At 48.7% G+C, this 14,983-nt stretch overlaps 1 protein-coding gene across 3 annotated transcripts in view; it reads left to right on the top strand.

Moving 5' to 3' along the window:
* Positions 1-14,983, top strand: part of LOC105699911 — a 52,485-nt gene that overhangs the window by 35,473 nt on the left and 2,029 nt on the right. The window lies entirely within an intron of this gene.

Raw genomic sequence — 14,983 nt, 5'->3', positions numbered from 1 at the left:
ATGTGTGTATATACTCTCGGAGGTGGAACTTCCTCCCTTTGGCGCAAGTTTTGTTCCACCCGGCGGAACGCCTCTCGCGATTCCTGGTCCGTTTTCAAAGAAACAACGTCCACAGTTGGACGTTCTAGACTTACGTACATCTCGCGATGTATGAAATAATATACGACCTGGAGATACGAGGGATAAGCGCGAGTGTCCCGACTACCGCTGAGCAAGGTTACCATCTTTTGCCAAATTTCTACCCTAGCTCGTCCTGGGAGGATCCTGTAAAACTTACCGGAACTTCCTGGCGACGTCGGTCGAAATTAGATACACGGTCCCATTTTGAACTGTGCAGTTGATTTGAGAACGATACTAGGGGATGCATACCGGAAATTGGTATATTCCAGGATAGCGGATACAAAATTAGAGACTCGTCTAAATATTTAACGCGATAAGCCATCCGATCGCGATAGCGCGTTCTCTTGATCCGGTAAGGAGTTAAACCCTATTTCCAGGCAATGGGGAAAAATTATGACTGCCATATTTCCGACATAACCCTGATCATCTGTTGCGAATATCCAGGATGTCGTGTCGGCAGGTCGCGCGAAATAATGCACGACTACCAGAGAGTTGGCCCAGACTCTAATTCCAAACAATTTGGCTACGCGTCGTTTGAATATTAACCAGGGGAATCGAGGACGAGCAAAGTTAGATACCTTGGATTTCAAGACCATTCCTCCATCGGGGTCGTGACGTCCGTAAGAATCTCGTTCCATTCCTCGAGATTACGCGAGACCTACTTATGACGGAATCCTGGGAATGCGTCTTCAAAGATAGCGTAGTCGCGGAAACGCGACATCGCGCATATCGCAACTCGAGGTTCCCAGGACACCACGAGAGTTATCTCGGATGTGACCCGTTCATTTCGAACGGATGAAAATAAATTAAAGGAAGATGGAGAACCGATCGACCAGTGGCATTTCCGGCACTCTCATTCGGTTATTTCCGTAAGGTGAAATCGCAATTTCCACCCGAAGAACCCGAAAAAACCTCGTCTCTGAATCAAGGCGACCAAATCGGGGCATCCGAAAGCGACTGATCGAGGAGTCAACCCCGGAAACAAACTCGGTGGATGCCCTATAAATCCGAGAAATATGCCGGAAAGAGCTCCGCATCCGTCGAGCGAGAAGAGGTCTTGGACCATTGTCCGGATCTCTTCCTTGCCATCTAGAATTCCCGACGAATCGAGGAATCGACGAATTCCCTATCGATTCGTCCGTGTTTATATACATTTCCAGAGGTATCGCGTCGAGATTACCTCCTGGAAGAGGACCCTTCTCGAGATTGCGCTTCTCTGTAAGGGCGGCGACTCGAACGCGACCGCTCGGATGTTGATCTCTCCCCGGGATGGATTCGACGACCGTCTTCCTCCTCGTCGGTATCGGACGTTAAACCTACAGAGATTCCCATGACTGCTCCGACCCCTTAGATGTCGATTGGCGGACTTAAGATTCATAGACCGGGACGACCTTCTTCCGGAAACCCACCTCCTACCTTCTCGCTTCCCTCCACGGGATGCTCCGAATTAGAGGCGTTCATGGGGCCGGATCAGCAGGAGATAAGAAATCCGTCTCGCTGCTCTTTGATTCCCATTTCTCGACGAGAATTGGGATCGAACGTCCAGGGCTCGTCTCCGTCGACCAGAGTGCTCCCGTCCGAGTTGGTTGGACCTCCTGGTGGAAACTTCAAACTCGACGTTCCAGTTAAGGTTACTTCCAAAGTACTCGATAGGCGCACTCTCTTCGTCATCTGGCGGGACTCCAAGTAGAAATTAATCGTGACTTAATCAGGCTTACTCGTTTATTATATTAAACGGTGTCATTTTTCGCTGATGGGACGCTTCCGAGGAAATGGAAAAAATTACATTTACCCTCTGGAATTTTTACATCGTTACTACGATATGGTAAATTCTCGCATGGGGTGGATATCGTCAGAAATAATCGGCCCGTAAAAAAGGGCGATCTGGAATCAGCTTTTTGTGAGCGAAATTGCCGCTCAAATGTGCGTTCAAGAGTCGAAGATGACTCGATTTCTGACATCCGCGAGACACCATATTTTCGGTCGCGAAGGCGTCCGATGGGAAAGGATGTTCGGGGAAATATGACGGGGAAGAAAGCCGGGGTCTCTCGAGATCGAAGACGAGGGGGCACGCGCGATGGGTGAGGGTGGAGGAGCTGGGAGATGCTCACCCGACCTTACGTTGGACGATTTCTTGAAGGCTCCCATCCAGAATTTATACGTCTAAATGCTGATCCTTTAATCCCGTCGATGGTAAACCCGAAAATGTCACGAAGTCGGTGAGAAACGTGCGGCGAACGAAATTGCGCGAAGAACCAGCTCGGGTACTTGCGGGGTCGATTCAAATATCATCTATTTTCAATTACGACTCCGCTGCTTCCATGTTAAGTGCGACGAAGAATTCCCAACAGAATCGCGACACATTTCCGATATTACGGCGCCACTTCAGGAAATATTAAATGCCGGACGCGGAACGTCGAACGTTCGGACTGCATCTCGAAATGAAGCCCACGAGGTAAAGCGTTCCCACTTGGCAGTTATTGCTCTCTATTATAACAGTTCCCCTACCGCAGGCAGTAATAAACGAATTTGAGCCCAGCGGTATTTGCCCCTTTGCGGGCACGAGAGGGAACTCTCAGACTTTTTCCCCATTTTCATAATAATTCCTCCCTCGGATTACAAAGACGAGTTCCTCCTCTGCGCGGTACTCGAAGCTCCCGCTCCGAAAATTGTCTATTGCGGGATTGTCGAGTCGCGAAATAAAAACTGCGGATTTTAATTGGAGCCTCCTCGCCAAGGAAGCCTTCGCGACACTTTCATTGACACCGGGAAATATTGGAAAAGTTGACGTTCCAATTCTACACCGAGAGGGGTGGTGTTTCCTGTCGCCCCATTCCGCGAGTAACGCGATGTCCCATCACTCCTCGTGGAATGAAATTCCGCGTTTTCTCGTGTTTAAATAAATTCCAGGACTTCCGAAACTTCCTCGCGAGTTACCCCCTCCCCGTTTCTCCCTCCTCCGCTATCGACATTGATTAGAAGCATCGAAAAGTACCGCGCAACTCGAACCTCATTGTCGAAGAAAACTTCGGAAATTTAGCAAACGAAGATGGCGGCCGGTTTTCGATAGCCCGAATTTCCACGGGGGATTTAATCGCCTTCTAGTCCAGGCCGTCGCTCGCAATTTCCTCGGAAACGTTCCCGCTAATTCCATACGAGTTTCAATCAATCACGAGTTTTCCTCGAAATCTCGGCCGAGCTTTTATGCGGAACGCCGGAGTGCATACGCGCCGAAACCTGACACATTAGAAACCGATAGCTTATCATCTGGACACAACTCCTGGAATTGACAGGAAGTCGATACGGCGAGAATCGGACGACCCTCGAGGACTCTCCGTTTATTTTCGCCCTCGCGAGCAGAAAGCGGAAAGCGCGAATGCGTGGACAGGTGTACCGCGAATCGCCATTGTTCCCTGCACGAGCGGGAAATAAAGGAGAGTTTTCGGCGGAAAAGAAAAGGATCCTCTGTTTTCTTTCCATTCCAATATTTACCACCCCGCTTCCCATTTGCCAAATTTACCCTGGATTTAATTTCACTCTCGAAGTGTACACGAATTGCCCAAATTGCGCCGTTACCTGGTGGTTCCTGACCAGAGGGTTTTCGACTTGCATCCCTTTTAAATTTCGGTCGCCACAAGTCGAATCGAATTTTTCGTCTCGTCAACGTCTCGATCGAAAGGGTTGAGACACGACCAGGGGGGTCTCAGGTCGTCCGCTTCTTGCGATCGCTTAATTAGTTTACGGAGGACCCCAAGAGGCTTTTACTCCAGGGTAGGTTTACGGGGTAGACGCGGTCCATCTCGGTCGTCGCTAACGATGAGATACCGTAACTGCGGTCCTCGTTCTCCGTCCTTTCGGAGCGTGAGCCGCAGGGTGGAGACGCTCGCGTAATCTCGGGTCTATGTTCCTCGCCCGGTCGGAATAACCCCCTTACCCTGGCCATTTTCCGCACAGGGTGTCTAGGCTCGTAGGAAACGTCTTGGGCGGTGCTCTCGATGAGGCTTTCGAGAGTAAGTAATCCCCCGATCACGGATTCGACCAGCGAATCGCTCCCAAAATCGCTCGAGAAGACGTCCTGCGACCTAACTAGAGTCCTAACGAGATCGAACCTCATTCAAAATTTCGGGAATAACTAAATTACCACGTAGCTTGAAAACTCCGGAAATTCAGTGCAGATGAAACTTTCTTTACGGTCGTTACCCTTTATCACGCCGGTCTGGTCGCTGACAGCGCGAGTGATACCTCGAAAACCAGCGGCATCGACAAGCAAGTCGACTGTTGGCTGAAAAAAATTCAAAAATTCCCTTCCCACAGCCGGGACACGTAGTGGTCGGAATTGTTGTTACATGCTCGCGTTGATTGACTAGCTGCACCGCGCACGCGACAATTTCCTCATCGCCGAGACCAGGAAATACCGTCCGTACCTACACACCGCCGCGACGGGTATATTTTTCCTGGATATGCAGCCCAGAGGGAAGAAAAAAAAATAACGTACACTCGGTAGACACCGTAATTGGGCGTTTAATCGGGAAAAGTGACAAATTAGTGTCTTCCCCGTCGTTTAATTTCATCTCCCGGCGAGCTTAACGTCGCCGAAGTAAGGAACTGCGGATCGCGGTATAATTAGACCCTTCTTCTCAGCCCGTGGATTTTCTCTCGGAAGTTTAATAAACCTTCATCCCAGCGTAATCCAATTGGTTGGGTTTTTTTTCGTCCATTGCATGTTTCGCATACCTTACGAATCCGAGGGCCGGGGAGTATTTGCGCGGCCTAAAGCCCGGCAAAGCCGAGTGTACCGAGAAAATGCATCAAATTGAATGCGCCCAGATTTGACATGAAATTTCAATATTCGTCCCTGGAGTAACGACGGGGTCGCCGAAATAAAGGCCAGCGTCCATTCGGAAGAATCTCGTAATCCCTCCGATCCACTCGAAACTCGGTGCATCGGCGAATCGATAATCGAGGTTCTCGATAGAGCCCGATTTAAACCGATGCGCGGCTATCGGCGGTTCCCACCCCCTCGAAGGAAGTCTTTTGACACGTCGATTCACCCAGTCGAGGCGATTACTGGGGTTAAAAGTACGATCTTCGCGGTCCGCGCTTCGTTTCCTCCCTTGGCGAGTCCGCTAATTATCGCAATTAATAAGACTCGGTAGCCGGTGGCGTCGGGCGACTTCGTTGGCGAGGCAAAAATTCAAACGAAAAGGTCTTGCGACGCGGGCGTCCTCAGTAAAGAGCTCGCGGATTATACTTCGTTTCCTTTCCTGACGGCGGCCGCTGGCGCGGAAGGACGAACGGGTTCGTTCCCTTCGTAATTTCCCTTAAACGATTTCAGGCCAAAGCGGAGATTCGAGAGCGACCTGGGAGCGAATCTTTTACCACGGCACCGAAAAAAGCTAGCCACTCGCCGAGTCACCGCAAAGCGGTTTAAGGAAATTTCTTCAACTTCGAGGGAACTCCAATTCGTTCCGCAATATGTATTTGCGAGTTGCGCCATCGATGCATGGGTTCTTTTCGACATGGATGGACCAAGTGGACTCGGTTTCCTTGATTATTGTCTCTTCGGTGGTTTGATTTCGGATATTTTTCGAACTCTTATGGACGTTTTTAAACACTGGGTGGCTCAGAAGAGGCGTTAGAGCACTTTGGGCGAATCCTGGCGCGATGGCTGCGTGTTCGTCTCGGGTATATATCAGGTTATGCGGCGGCGACGGCGACGCTCTCTGCGGGGCTTTACCGGAGGCAATATACGCCCGAGTGGCGGTCGAGCCAGCCCGTCCTGCGAGTTAGTTCTCCAGCACGCCTAATATAAAGACGCACGAGCACATGCCCAACTTCGGCTATTTATTAGTCTAGTATGGTAATGCCATCCGATGAACTCGGCCGCGCCCCTTCTCGAGGAAGGCTCGAGAGCCCTCCTTCTCGCCTCTTTTCCGTTTATCGGAAATGCGTTTCTCGGCTCCCCCCGCCGAATCTTCCGAAGAAAGGAAGTCTACAGCTAAATCGCGAGGACCGACCTCGAGCGACTCTTTCCCCGCTTTTTCGGACCCAGAGACGCGAAGAGGATTCCTTCCGGGACAAGCGAGGCAAAGGTACCGAGGATCGATATCGAGATATCGATTCCGACAAGGGATCGCGCCATCTCGAGGTGGCTTTCGGTTCCTGATCGGTGCCGATCCAGGGTTTCTCTGTATGAGGTCAGGTCGTCGTTAAGGGACAAGATTAATTAATGCAGAAAAATTGCCCACCCCTCGAGAAAATGCGCAGGGGAATACTCCTCTCGCTTTGTCTCGTCCAGCTGACTGCATCCGATCCTGCGATCGGTCCAATTTTTAAGGAGTCCTCCTATCGACGAGTCTACTTCTCGGCGGGCACATTTTCGACCAAGTTCGACGACTTCGAGCCGAGTCGAATATTCGCACCCTGGAAAATTGCACGACCGAGGAGCCGCTGCCAAGAGGTCGCCCGCGGGCGGGTTTTGCCCGACGTTCAGCTCGAACAGCTCGAACAGCTGACCGTCCATTAACGAGCTGAAGTTAATCACTCTTCGGCGAATTTTTCCCGAGGCGAGATTAAGCGCGTCGGTCGTCTCCCCGAGAGGAACGCCGCAGGCGTTCGAGTCTCCGTCAATTGTCTTTCCCGTGTACCCCGGGGTACGAACTTCCGAGGCAATGAATGCAGCAATCTGCCAGCTGCAAAACTTAACCAGTTAGACTCAATTGTCGCAGTAACCCCGATATTACGAAAGTCGAGTTTCCCCATTTAAGTTGGGCGCGGCACTCCCGACTCGTTTTTCGCCCGCGTCCGGTTTCCGGGCTTTCCTGGCCAACAATTAAGCGAAAACAAGATGGTGGGTAGGATCCGAGCAGGCGAAGAAGGTTTCCTTTTCTTTTTTGGTTCTTAGCAGGGGTCCATAGTTCCAATTAAAATCGGCTTCAAGTCTCCTCGCCTCCCCCGGGCAATCGGCTTATGCAGGAGCTGGGTAATCGCGCTTTGCATCGCCAGGTTCGAATATGGCGGAATCGCCAGCTAGATGACGATGGTCCCGGTTCGTCAGTCCGAACGCGTCGACGAGACGACGAGGCCATCGTATGCACCGTGTGCGCACTTAAGCAGCTCGATGCAACGCCAGTTCCATATTCATCCTTCCGTCACGTCGGTCAGCCACGTCGATGCCGGATGGCACCTCTCGTTACGGCGTCGGATGCGTCCATAATTCCAATCCGAGCCCGACGATTCTTGAGCGCGGTTCGCGGGGGACAATCGGGTCGGCAGCAAGAAGGTGCCACGATTATTCCAGGGTCCGTTATCTGGTGCATCCTCGGCGGCCATTTTCTCCGGGCAAGTGAACCACACCGATGACTCGGTGGCTGGGTTTACAGCCATTAACTCCCCCGCGGAAACAAACTGCCATTAATAAGGAACAAACGGGACCCCGGCAAAGTAATGCGTTTACCCGGGCAAGAAGTAATTAAATGAGCAGGGAGAGTTAATAAATCCCGGATTAATTCGGGGGACTATTTAAAGTGCATAAAGCATTCTTTCCTTTCCGCTTCCGCCCCTTCTCCTCGGCTCGCTCGTACTCGGGAACGCAAGGTAAATTGCAACGTTGTATATCTATCACCCGGGGAAAGGTTCGTTATTTTCTTCCAACGCACCGGGGCGATTCTTTTTCCTCGTTCCATTTAATTACATCTTTCTTGCGGATCGCGTCTGCACCCTTCACCGACGAACTCATCGAACGACCTCTCTCTCTCTCTCTCTCCATCAATTTTTAAACCGACCATCCTGTCCGCGAACTCCCCGCGGTTAAGTCCGCGGTTTCCACCGCCTCGATAAAACAGCCGCTAATCCAATCCTCCTTCCTTTTTCTCCCTCGCCTAATCGCCAGAGGTCAATCACAGTACTTATGACGATTACCATTATTTCGCCCTGCCTCTCGAAACCGTCCATCTACTGGCTTGCGATAAAAAGTGACTTTTGTTAACGATAGTCACGCGGTCTCGACGAGAGGGAAAATCGCGACCGTTATTGCGCGTCGAGTTGCGATCCAAGACTGTTTAATTTTTAGAAAATGCTTTTTGAACTTGCTTTGCTAAACGTCACATCTCGAAATTTCGCCATTAAATCCAGGAATATTCCTCGTGTTTGGGCCGAGGAAGACCACGCGAAGCTTGTCACTGAATGCCAGAGGGGTAAAAAATTTAACGCGCCTCTGTCGATGGATCGCACGGTTCAACTTCGAATGGACCATTGTCCAGAACCAAATAAATTGGCCGGGAAAAGTGGCCGAATGAATGCGCGCGCAGTTACCGAAGAAAAGCGGGGCTGATTGAAAAGGGATCGCGGCGGCTTATCGCGCACGCGGTTTGCTACTCTATAAAGGAAAAAGCGGCTTTAATGAAAGTTGAAACGCGCCGTCCCGGCAGAAATGAATTTCCCTCGATGGATTTGAAAGGCACAGAGGGGCCGAAAGTGGACATCGCGGTGGCCGTTCGAATTGACGAAGATACGTCTCGTGGCTCGATGGCTCGATCAAAGAAGAGCTCCGAAGACACGGTCGCTTTCAACTACCTAAAACATCGTCGCTAAATGCCCCGTAATGCTCACAGCACGTGTCAATGGTCAAAGTCTATCCGATGATGGAGTATACTCTCGGCATCAATGTCCTTTAGAAGTACATTCATGTTTCGGCCTAAAGCGACGCACGCATGGCTTCTCCTATTCATCGAGTTACGTCGATTATGATCCCATGGTGCGGTGCAAATTTCATGTGCACCATTGACAGAGCTGCCAGATGCAACTTGATACGTACGGGATGCATTTCACGGACAGAGCCTCTCCAGCGAGGTGATTATCCTCGCTCGATTTTTCGGATGTTAATTGCAGTCGTTTCTCTCCATTTCATCGGCTGTTAAGAGTCTCGAGAAAGATTTGGGGAAACGATCCTAAAATCTCTGGAGGTCCTGCGTCCTGGAATCGCGATGCTTGCAACGATGCCCTCCGCAGCTTTATTCTCGACTAATTCCAATCAGCTCGCAGGAGAGACTTCGGTAAATCGGTCTATTCGGTGCACTCGAATAGGCGGACAAGTTCGTAAGCCGCTTTCGTGGGACCAGCTGCACCAAGCTGCACGATCTGCGACGACTACGAGATGGCGAAAAGGGAGAACGAGAGAAAAAAAAGGACTGGCAGCGAAATAACAAAGTAATCCGAAGATATCCGACGCATAGGAGCGATGCACTTCCACCGAGGAGGTTAGACCCGTCATCGAAGTGCATTCGCGTTAATAGACTTTACTCGGCGTCAACTTCGGCTTGTTCGCTTTCCTTCGAAGCGTTTTACCTCTTCCCTCGAGGATTTAACCCTTCCTCGCCCTCATTCTCTCCGTCTTCGAGCGGCTTCGTTCCATGCCTATTATGCGATAACAGAAGATTGACGATTCAATTGGCGAGGCGTTATGTCGAACGCAATCCCAGTAATTGCAGGATGTTTCGCTGAAAGGGAACAGATTTTCGGGCATCGGCCTCCGCGAGGAAGAATATACGAAAATGGTTTCCGGTGCCCGGGCGCGCATTTTATTTCAAACAGCTGCCTATCTCTGGACCGCCGATTCACCGTCAAATTCAATTTATCGGGGCGAGATTTGACGAAGAGACCGCCGATAACTTTTCTCCGGAGTGCGTAGCTCCAGCGGATCAATAGCGCCAGCTGGAAGGCAGTTTGCAACGCGCTTGTACCAAGAGAGAAGATTCTAACGAGTCAAATGTTACACCGCGACACTTGCTACAAAGAAATACGAATATTATTTTTAATAACTGCAGGCGACATGCCGATCCATATCAGTTAAAAACTAAACATTCTTAAGGCGATATGAAAAATGCTTGGAAAATAGTTTTATTAATATTTTGACGTTTTATATATATATATAGAATGACTCTTTCATATCACTTTAATCTCGATGCTTCTCATCGTGGTTCAGAGTGAAATCGAGCGAGGATGAGAATGAAATCTCAAATATGAGGAATTTTGTCCTGGTGAAAATTTCGCTTTTTGGGGGGACCACTGCGCGTGCCAGAAATTGAGATCAGGCAGCGGCAAACACATTTCCAATGATATTAAAGATAAAACACGAGGCGCGATACGAAACGTTGAACACCGGCGAAATTTCGCGGCGTTCTTTGCGAATGACCCGCGCGATGCCATCCATTTTGATTCCGACCAAATTTCGCGGCCCTGGCCGCACTTGATATTCCGGCCACGCCCGCGGCAGAAAGCTCGAGTTCGTGTATGCTTTATCATCACCATTGCAGTTCAATAAGGTGAGCAGAGACACGGGGGATAAGGAAGAGTAAGGGGAAAAATCGTTGGCGCGTCGTCTTGCCGGGAAAGGAGGGAAACCGGTGACCGAGAGAATTCCCCAAACAGTATTCAAACCGCAACCCGGTTAAAATTCCCTAGCGCTGAACGATGACGTTTTCCTGCAACCAGGATTTTCTGCAACGAGTTTCCTGCGGAAATCGTAGGGCGATACGACCAAGTTGCAATCGCAATCCGCGATCTGGATACGATCTTTCGAAAATCCTGGCAAATTAGTCGTCCATTTTGGGGAAAACGTTTTATTCGCGAATATAAAGTACTCGATAGATTGATCTTGGAGTCATTGGTAACGGTGATGGACAATGGCGATACATCCCATCGGGATTTATTGTATAGCTGATAGCGGTTGTGGAAGCGTTCTAGAAATGGCGGCTTGATAATAGGGATTTTCATGCTTAGATCGATTTTTTTTGGGGGGTGGATGCAACGAAGATGCGGCTGTAAATTGCAGAAAATAATGAATATTAAGATGGATGCATGCGGCGATTTGGATACCGTGCAGTTAAATCGAGTTCTTCTCTGGCGTCCATGCGTTGAGTAAATTGCACGGATTTATTGTTGGATTACGATCGGCCGTCAAGTTACTTCGCAGGGTGATTTTCTGGCCGTTTCCTTATCGATTCGTTGAAGGTTCGACTTGTTTCGCTGATGCTTTTCGACCTCAGAAAAAGGCGCCGACCGTTCGGGCTAGGAAGAGCGACTGTGCGACTCGACGGCGCTAAAGAGGAAACCAGATGGGCTCGTAAATAAGGAAGTAATTAAAGAGATAATTGTGCACAAACAGAGGTAACCCCGCTCTCACTAATGGAAATTCCTTCCGACTGCAAAGTAGGTAGAGAGAGAGGAGTTGAAACGCGTTACTGCAGTCCGGCAGCTCACCTTCTAATTCGACCCGGGCCACGACCGCAGACCGACACCGGACCGACACCCAACCGACGTGGACCGACACCGACCGACCCTTTGTAATCTTGCCTGTACACATTTTTACAAAGGACCCCGACTTTCCCTTACACAGTGACGAACGAAACGGAACTCGGCCGATCGAGGGTGGAAAGTGGAAAGCAAAATTTCGCCAGACCGGAAAATGAGAGTTTCGATACGATAAATTCGTCCGATGCAACGATGACATCTCCCCTTCCTTCGGTTTGGAAGAACGTGGAAAGGTTATTACTTCGGCAATAAGGAATTTAATTAGAAACGGACGGCTGGAGTCCTGTCTAAATGGAGGAGGGTTGACCGTATTGTGCCGGCTTTATATGGCACAAAGGAAAACCTAATATCCTTGAAATGGTTTGCGGTAAAGGCTCCTTTTCCGTTCAAAAATGACTTTCCATCCCGGCCGACGGAATCCTTCGCTCCCAGAGTTTTTATTTATTGAAATTCCGCGCCTTTCCCCGACTTGGAGGAACGTCGGGCTATTACCTTGCGAAAGGGCGAGCGTAATTAGAAACGGAATTTACCTTGCATAAAAAAAGCGAGCCCTCGTCGTGTGACTTTTAGCTGAGAAGGGAGGCGCGCCTAGATTTTTGTTTTGTTCCCTAACGCGGCGTTAAATCAAGAATTCACTCCTGTTTTAAATTAATTTTAACTTCGCGAATTGGATTCCTTCGCTCTTGGAGGCTTCCGATTTTTTGCGGAACCGGGAAAAACCGGACATAAAATCGGAGAACTCGAAGGGCGTGCGAGAAATTTTTGAGCAGATTTGTCGAGTAAACCGATCGAACGAACCTTTGGTTCCATTTGTGTACGTTCATTGTGAACAGAGGTAACTACTCTTCTTCGGGGTGATCCGTGAATGATAATCATTTAATCGAAGTACGACTTCCACGGGCTATTTTCCCCGAAAATGCTCGAAAGGGTGGAAAGTCCTTAATTGCTCCGAATTCGTAATTGATAGATACGCGAATGGTACGAAGCGCGCGTTAGCTGCATGAGTTGAAAGTATGCAGAATATGTTAATTCAATCTGCAGATATAGGATCACGAGAGAAAGCGCGAGGTAATCGTCGAAACGATGCCAGAAGCAAAGGGGATCCGTGCGTGAAATTCTCTCGGAAAGCTCCGAGGTAACGTTCCAAATTTTAACTACAATAAATTAATGAACGTCGACGTGGATTATAGTCGGGCGGTAAACGTTTCGTGGTTTATGGATGATTTATTGAAGTTCGCTGTATCGCCCGCTTATGCCGAGGGAGTTAAATAAAATGAATTAATCGAGATCGGTATAAATATGGACGAGCCGATCAGTCGGTCTAGAGAAAGCGATTTATGCATCGAATCTTTGCATCCTTATTTACCAGCGCCTATAATCGTACTCGGCATCCCGACTAGCATCGACTTATCGATTATTACCCAACGAAGCTGCCAGTCGGTCGGTAATCATTCGTCATTAAAGTAACACGTGGAGAGAGCTTAATTAACGGCATACATCGCGATAATTGAATTTTAAAGGCAAATTTAAATACTGTTGCGATATGGGAAACAATGGCAGAAAATTCAATGCGGAATGGAAATGATTTTATTACGTCACGAGGGCGAATGGATTTAATACAGCATCCGATATTGTAGAAATTTTTGATGCGACGTTAACGATCTCCATTAATGATTACAGTCCTGGGCAGAATTTTTTGAGCCAGGTATTCCCGAGTTTATTAACTCTGGGTCGTCGCATGTATCTTTGTCGTTGCAATATCGGGCTCGATTATTTAATCGCGAAAAATCCTCTCGCCACTCGGGTTCAATATTTGATACGTCGAGGCAGAATTTGCAGTGGCACAAAGTATAATCAGTAGGGCACATTGGAATTAATGATGCCGCCGTTCGTCCCTCATCAGCTGCGCTTTACGTGTCGCGGAGTTTGACCATAACAAATCTATCGACGATCGCCAACCGTGGAACGAGGGACCCGCGAAAAGTTTGCATTAATAAACCCAACCCGCACGGCCTGCCGATTTCTAATTCGAGAACCCATTTTCAGAACCGGCGTAATCCAAGGATTTTATTTCCGCGTTCGTTTCCCCGTGCTGGTAATGGAATTAGTAGTGTAATCGCGAGGGCATCGATTCGCTATGGGTCCGAGTACGGGGTCGAACCTTTCGTGGAATTGCACGATCAAGTCGAACCCGATCGGTTGGTTTTCAATCGGCGAGCTCGCATTGGCGATTCGCACAACCCCGGGACTTCACTCCCCTCGTGAATCGCGGAGTTTCGTAATGGCCATCGCCGCGAATGAAAATTTCGAGGATTCCTGCAGATGAATTATTACCCAAAGAGTGTGGGAAGCAAAGCAAACGGAGCGATAATCATTCCACGGTGAACCATCTGTCTTCGCCGAATGTCCGCCGAATGCGCATCACGAGCTTTCCATTTTCCGCCCTTGGGAATAATGCCGCGGCAGGCATATCCTAAAACCGATAACAAGCCTTTGCTTGGTTACATACATGGTACGCGAGTTCGCCTCGAAATTAGCGGTCCTGCGATATGTTCCACCGTTGGGTAGAAAATCGCCATTTCGCTTCAAAGGATCCTCTCGAGCACCAATATTTTTTTTTCCCGCAACGATCTCGATATGAAAATTAATTACCACAATTTGATTCGTCGGAAATAAGTTCTGTAAACCCCAGATCTTTCGAAATTGGGTGTTGTCAGGAAATCCAGAAAATTGAGTCCTTGAAATGCCACAAAATTTGCGGTCTTGCGATTTGTTCCACCGATGGGTAAAAAATCGCCGTTTTGCTTCGAAGGACCCTCTCGAGCACCAATATTTTTCTCTCGCAAGGATCTTCATGTGAAAATTAATTACCACAATTTGGTCAGTCGGAAATAAATTCTTGAAATCCCAGATCCTTCAGAATCGGTCGTTGTTAAGAAATCCGCGGTGAAAATAAAAGATTGGTCCTCCGGTGATTGGATTCCCGCTAAAAATTCCCTCCCCGCGATATCGATTTACAGGTGATTTATTGCGTTCCACGTAATTGAGCGTCGTTGCGCTGCAGAGCCATAGTCCCGTAAGCAATACATTAGGAGAAATCAAGAGTACGGTTATTTAACTATTGAAAGACCTCCCGATTTAACAGCTCATCGTTGCCTCTAATGCAGTGAATTGATTTGCTTTATGGCCAGTGAACCAAATACGTTATATCATACAAATTATCGTTCACTTTATAGACGGTAGAGAGGTATTATGTACCCAAAAACCGTTTCGATCGTTTAAAACATGTTTGTTTCCGCTATTACGGAGACCATGTTGAACTCATCGATTTTACACCAGGTGGTCCCATTAACATTCGCGATCCTGTATAAGCTCATTCGATTGGAACCAAAATTCTCACTAATTTCGCTCCCCCTGTCACGCGCTAATTCGATTACGCGGATTTTTCGAGTACACTCGTAATTATTTTATAACTCGTCTCGCAGTCGAATTAGGTTTGACATACGTGTCTAGTGACCCGACCAAAATACTTTTATGGCGTATCAAAAATTAA

Source organism: Orussus abietinus, unplaced genomic scaffold, assembly GCF_000612105.2.
Source record: "Orussus abietinus isolate OABI.00-Male unplaced genomic scaffold, Oabi_2.0 scaffold19, whole genome shotgun sequence".
Lineage (NCBI taxonomy): Eukaryota > Metazoa > Arthropoda > Insecta > Hymenoptera > Orussidae > Orussus > Orussus abietinus.
The sequence above is the reverse complement of the archived record's forward strand: the minus strand, read 5'-3'. Positions and strand labels throughout refer to the sequence as shown.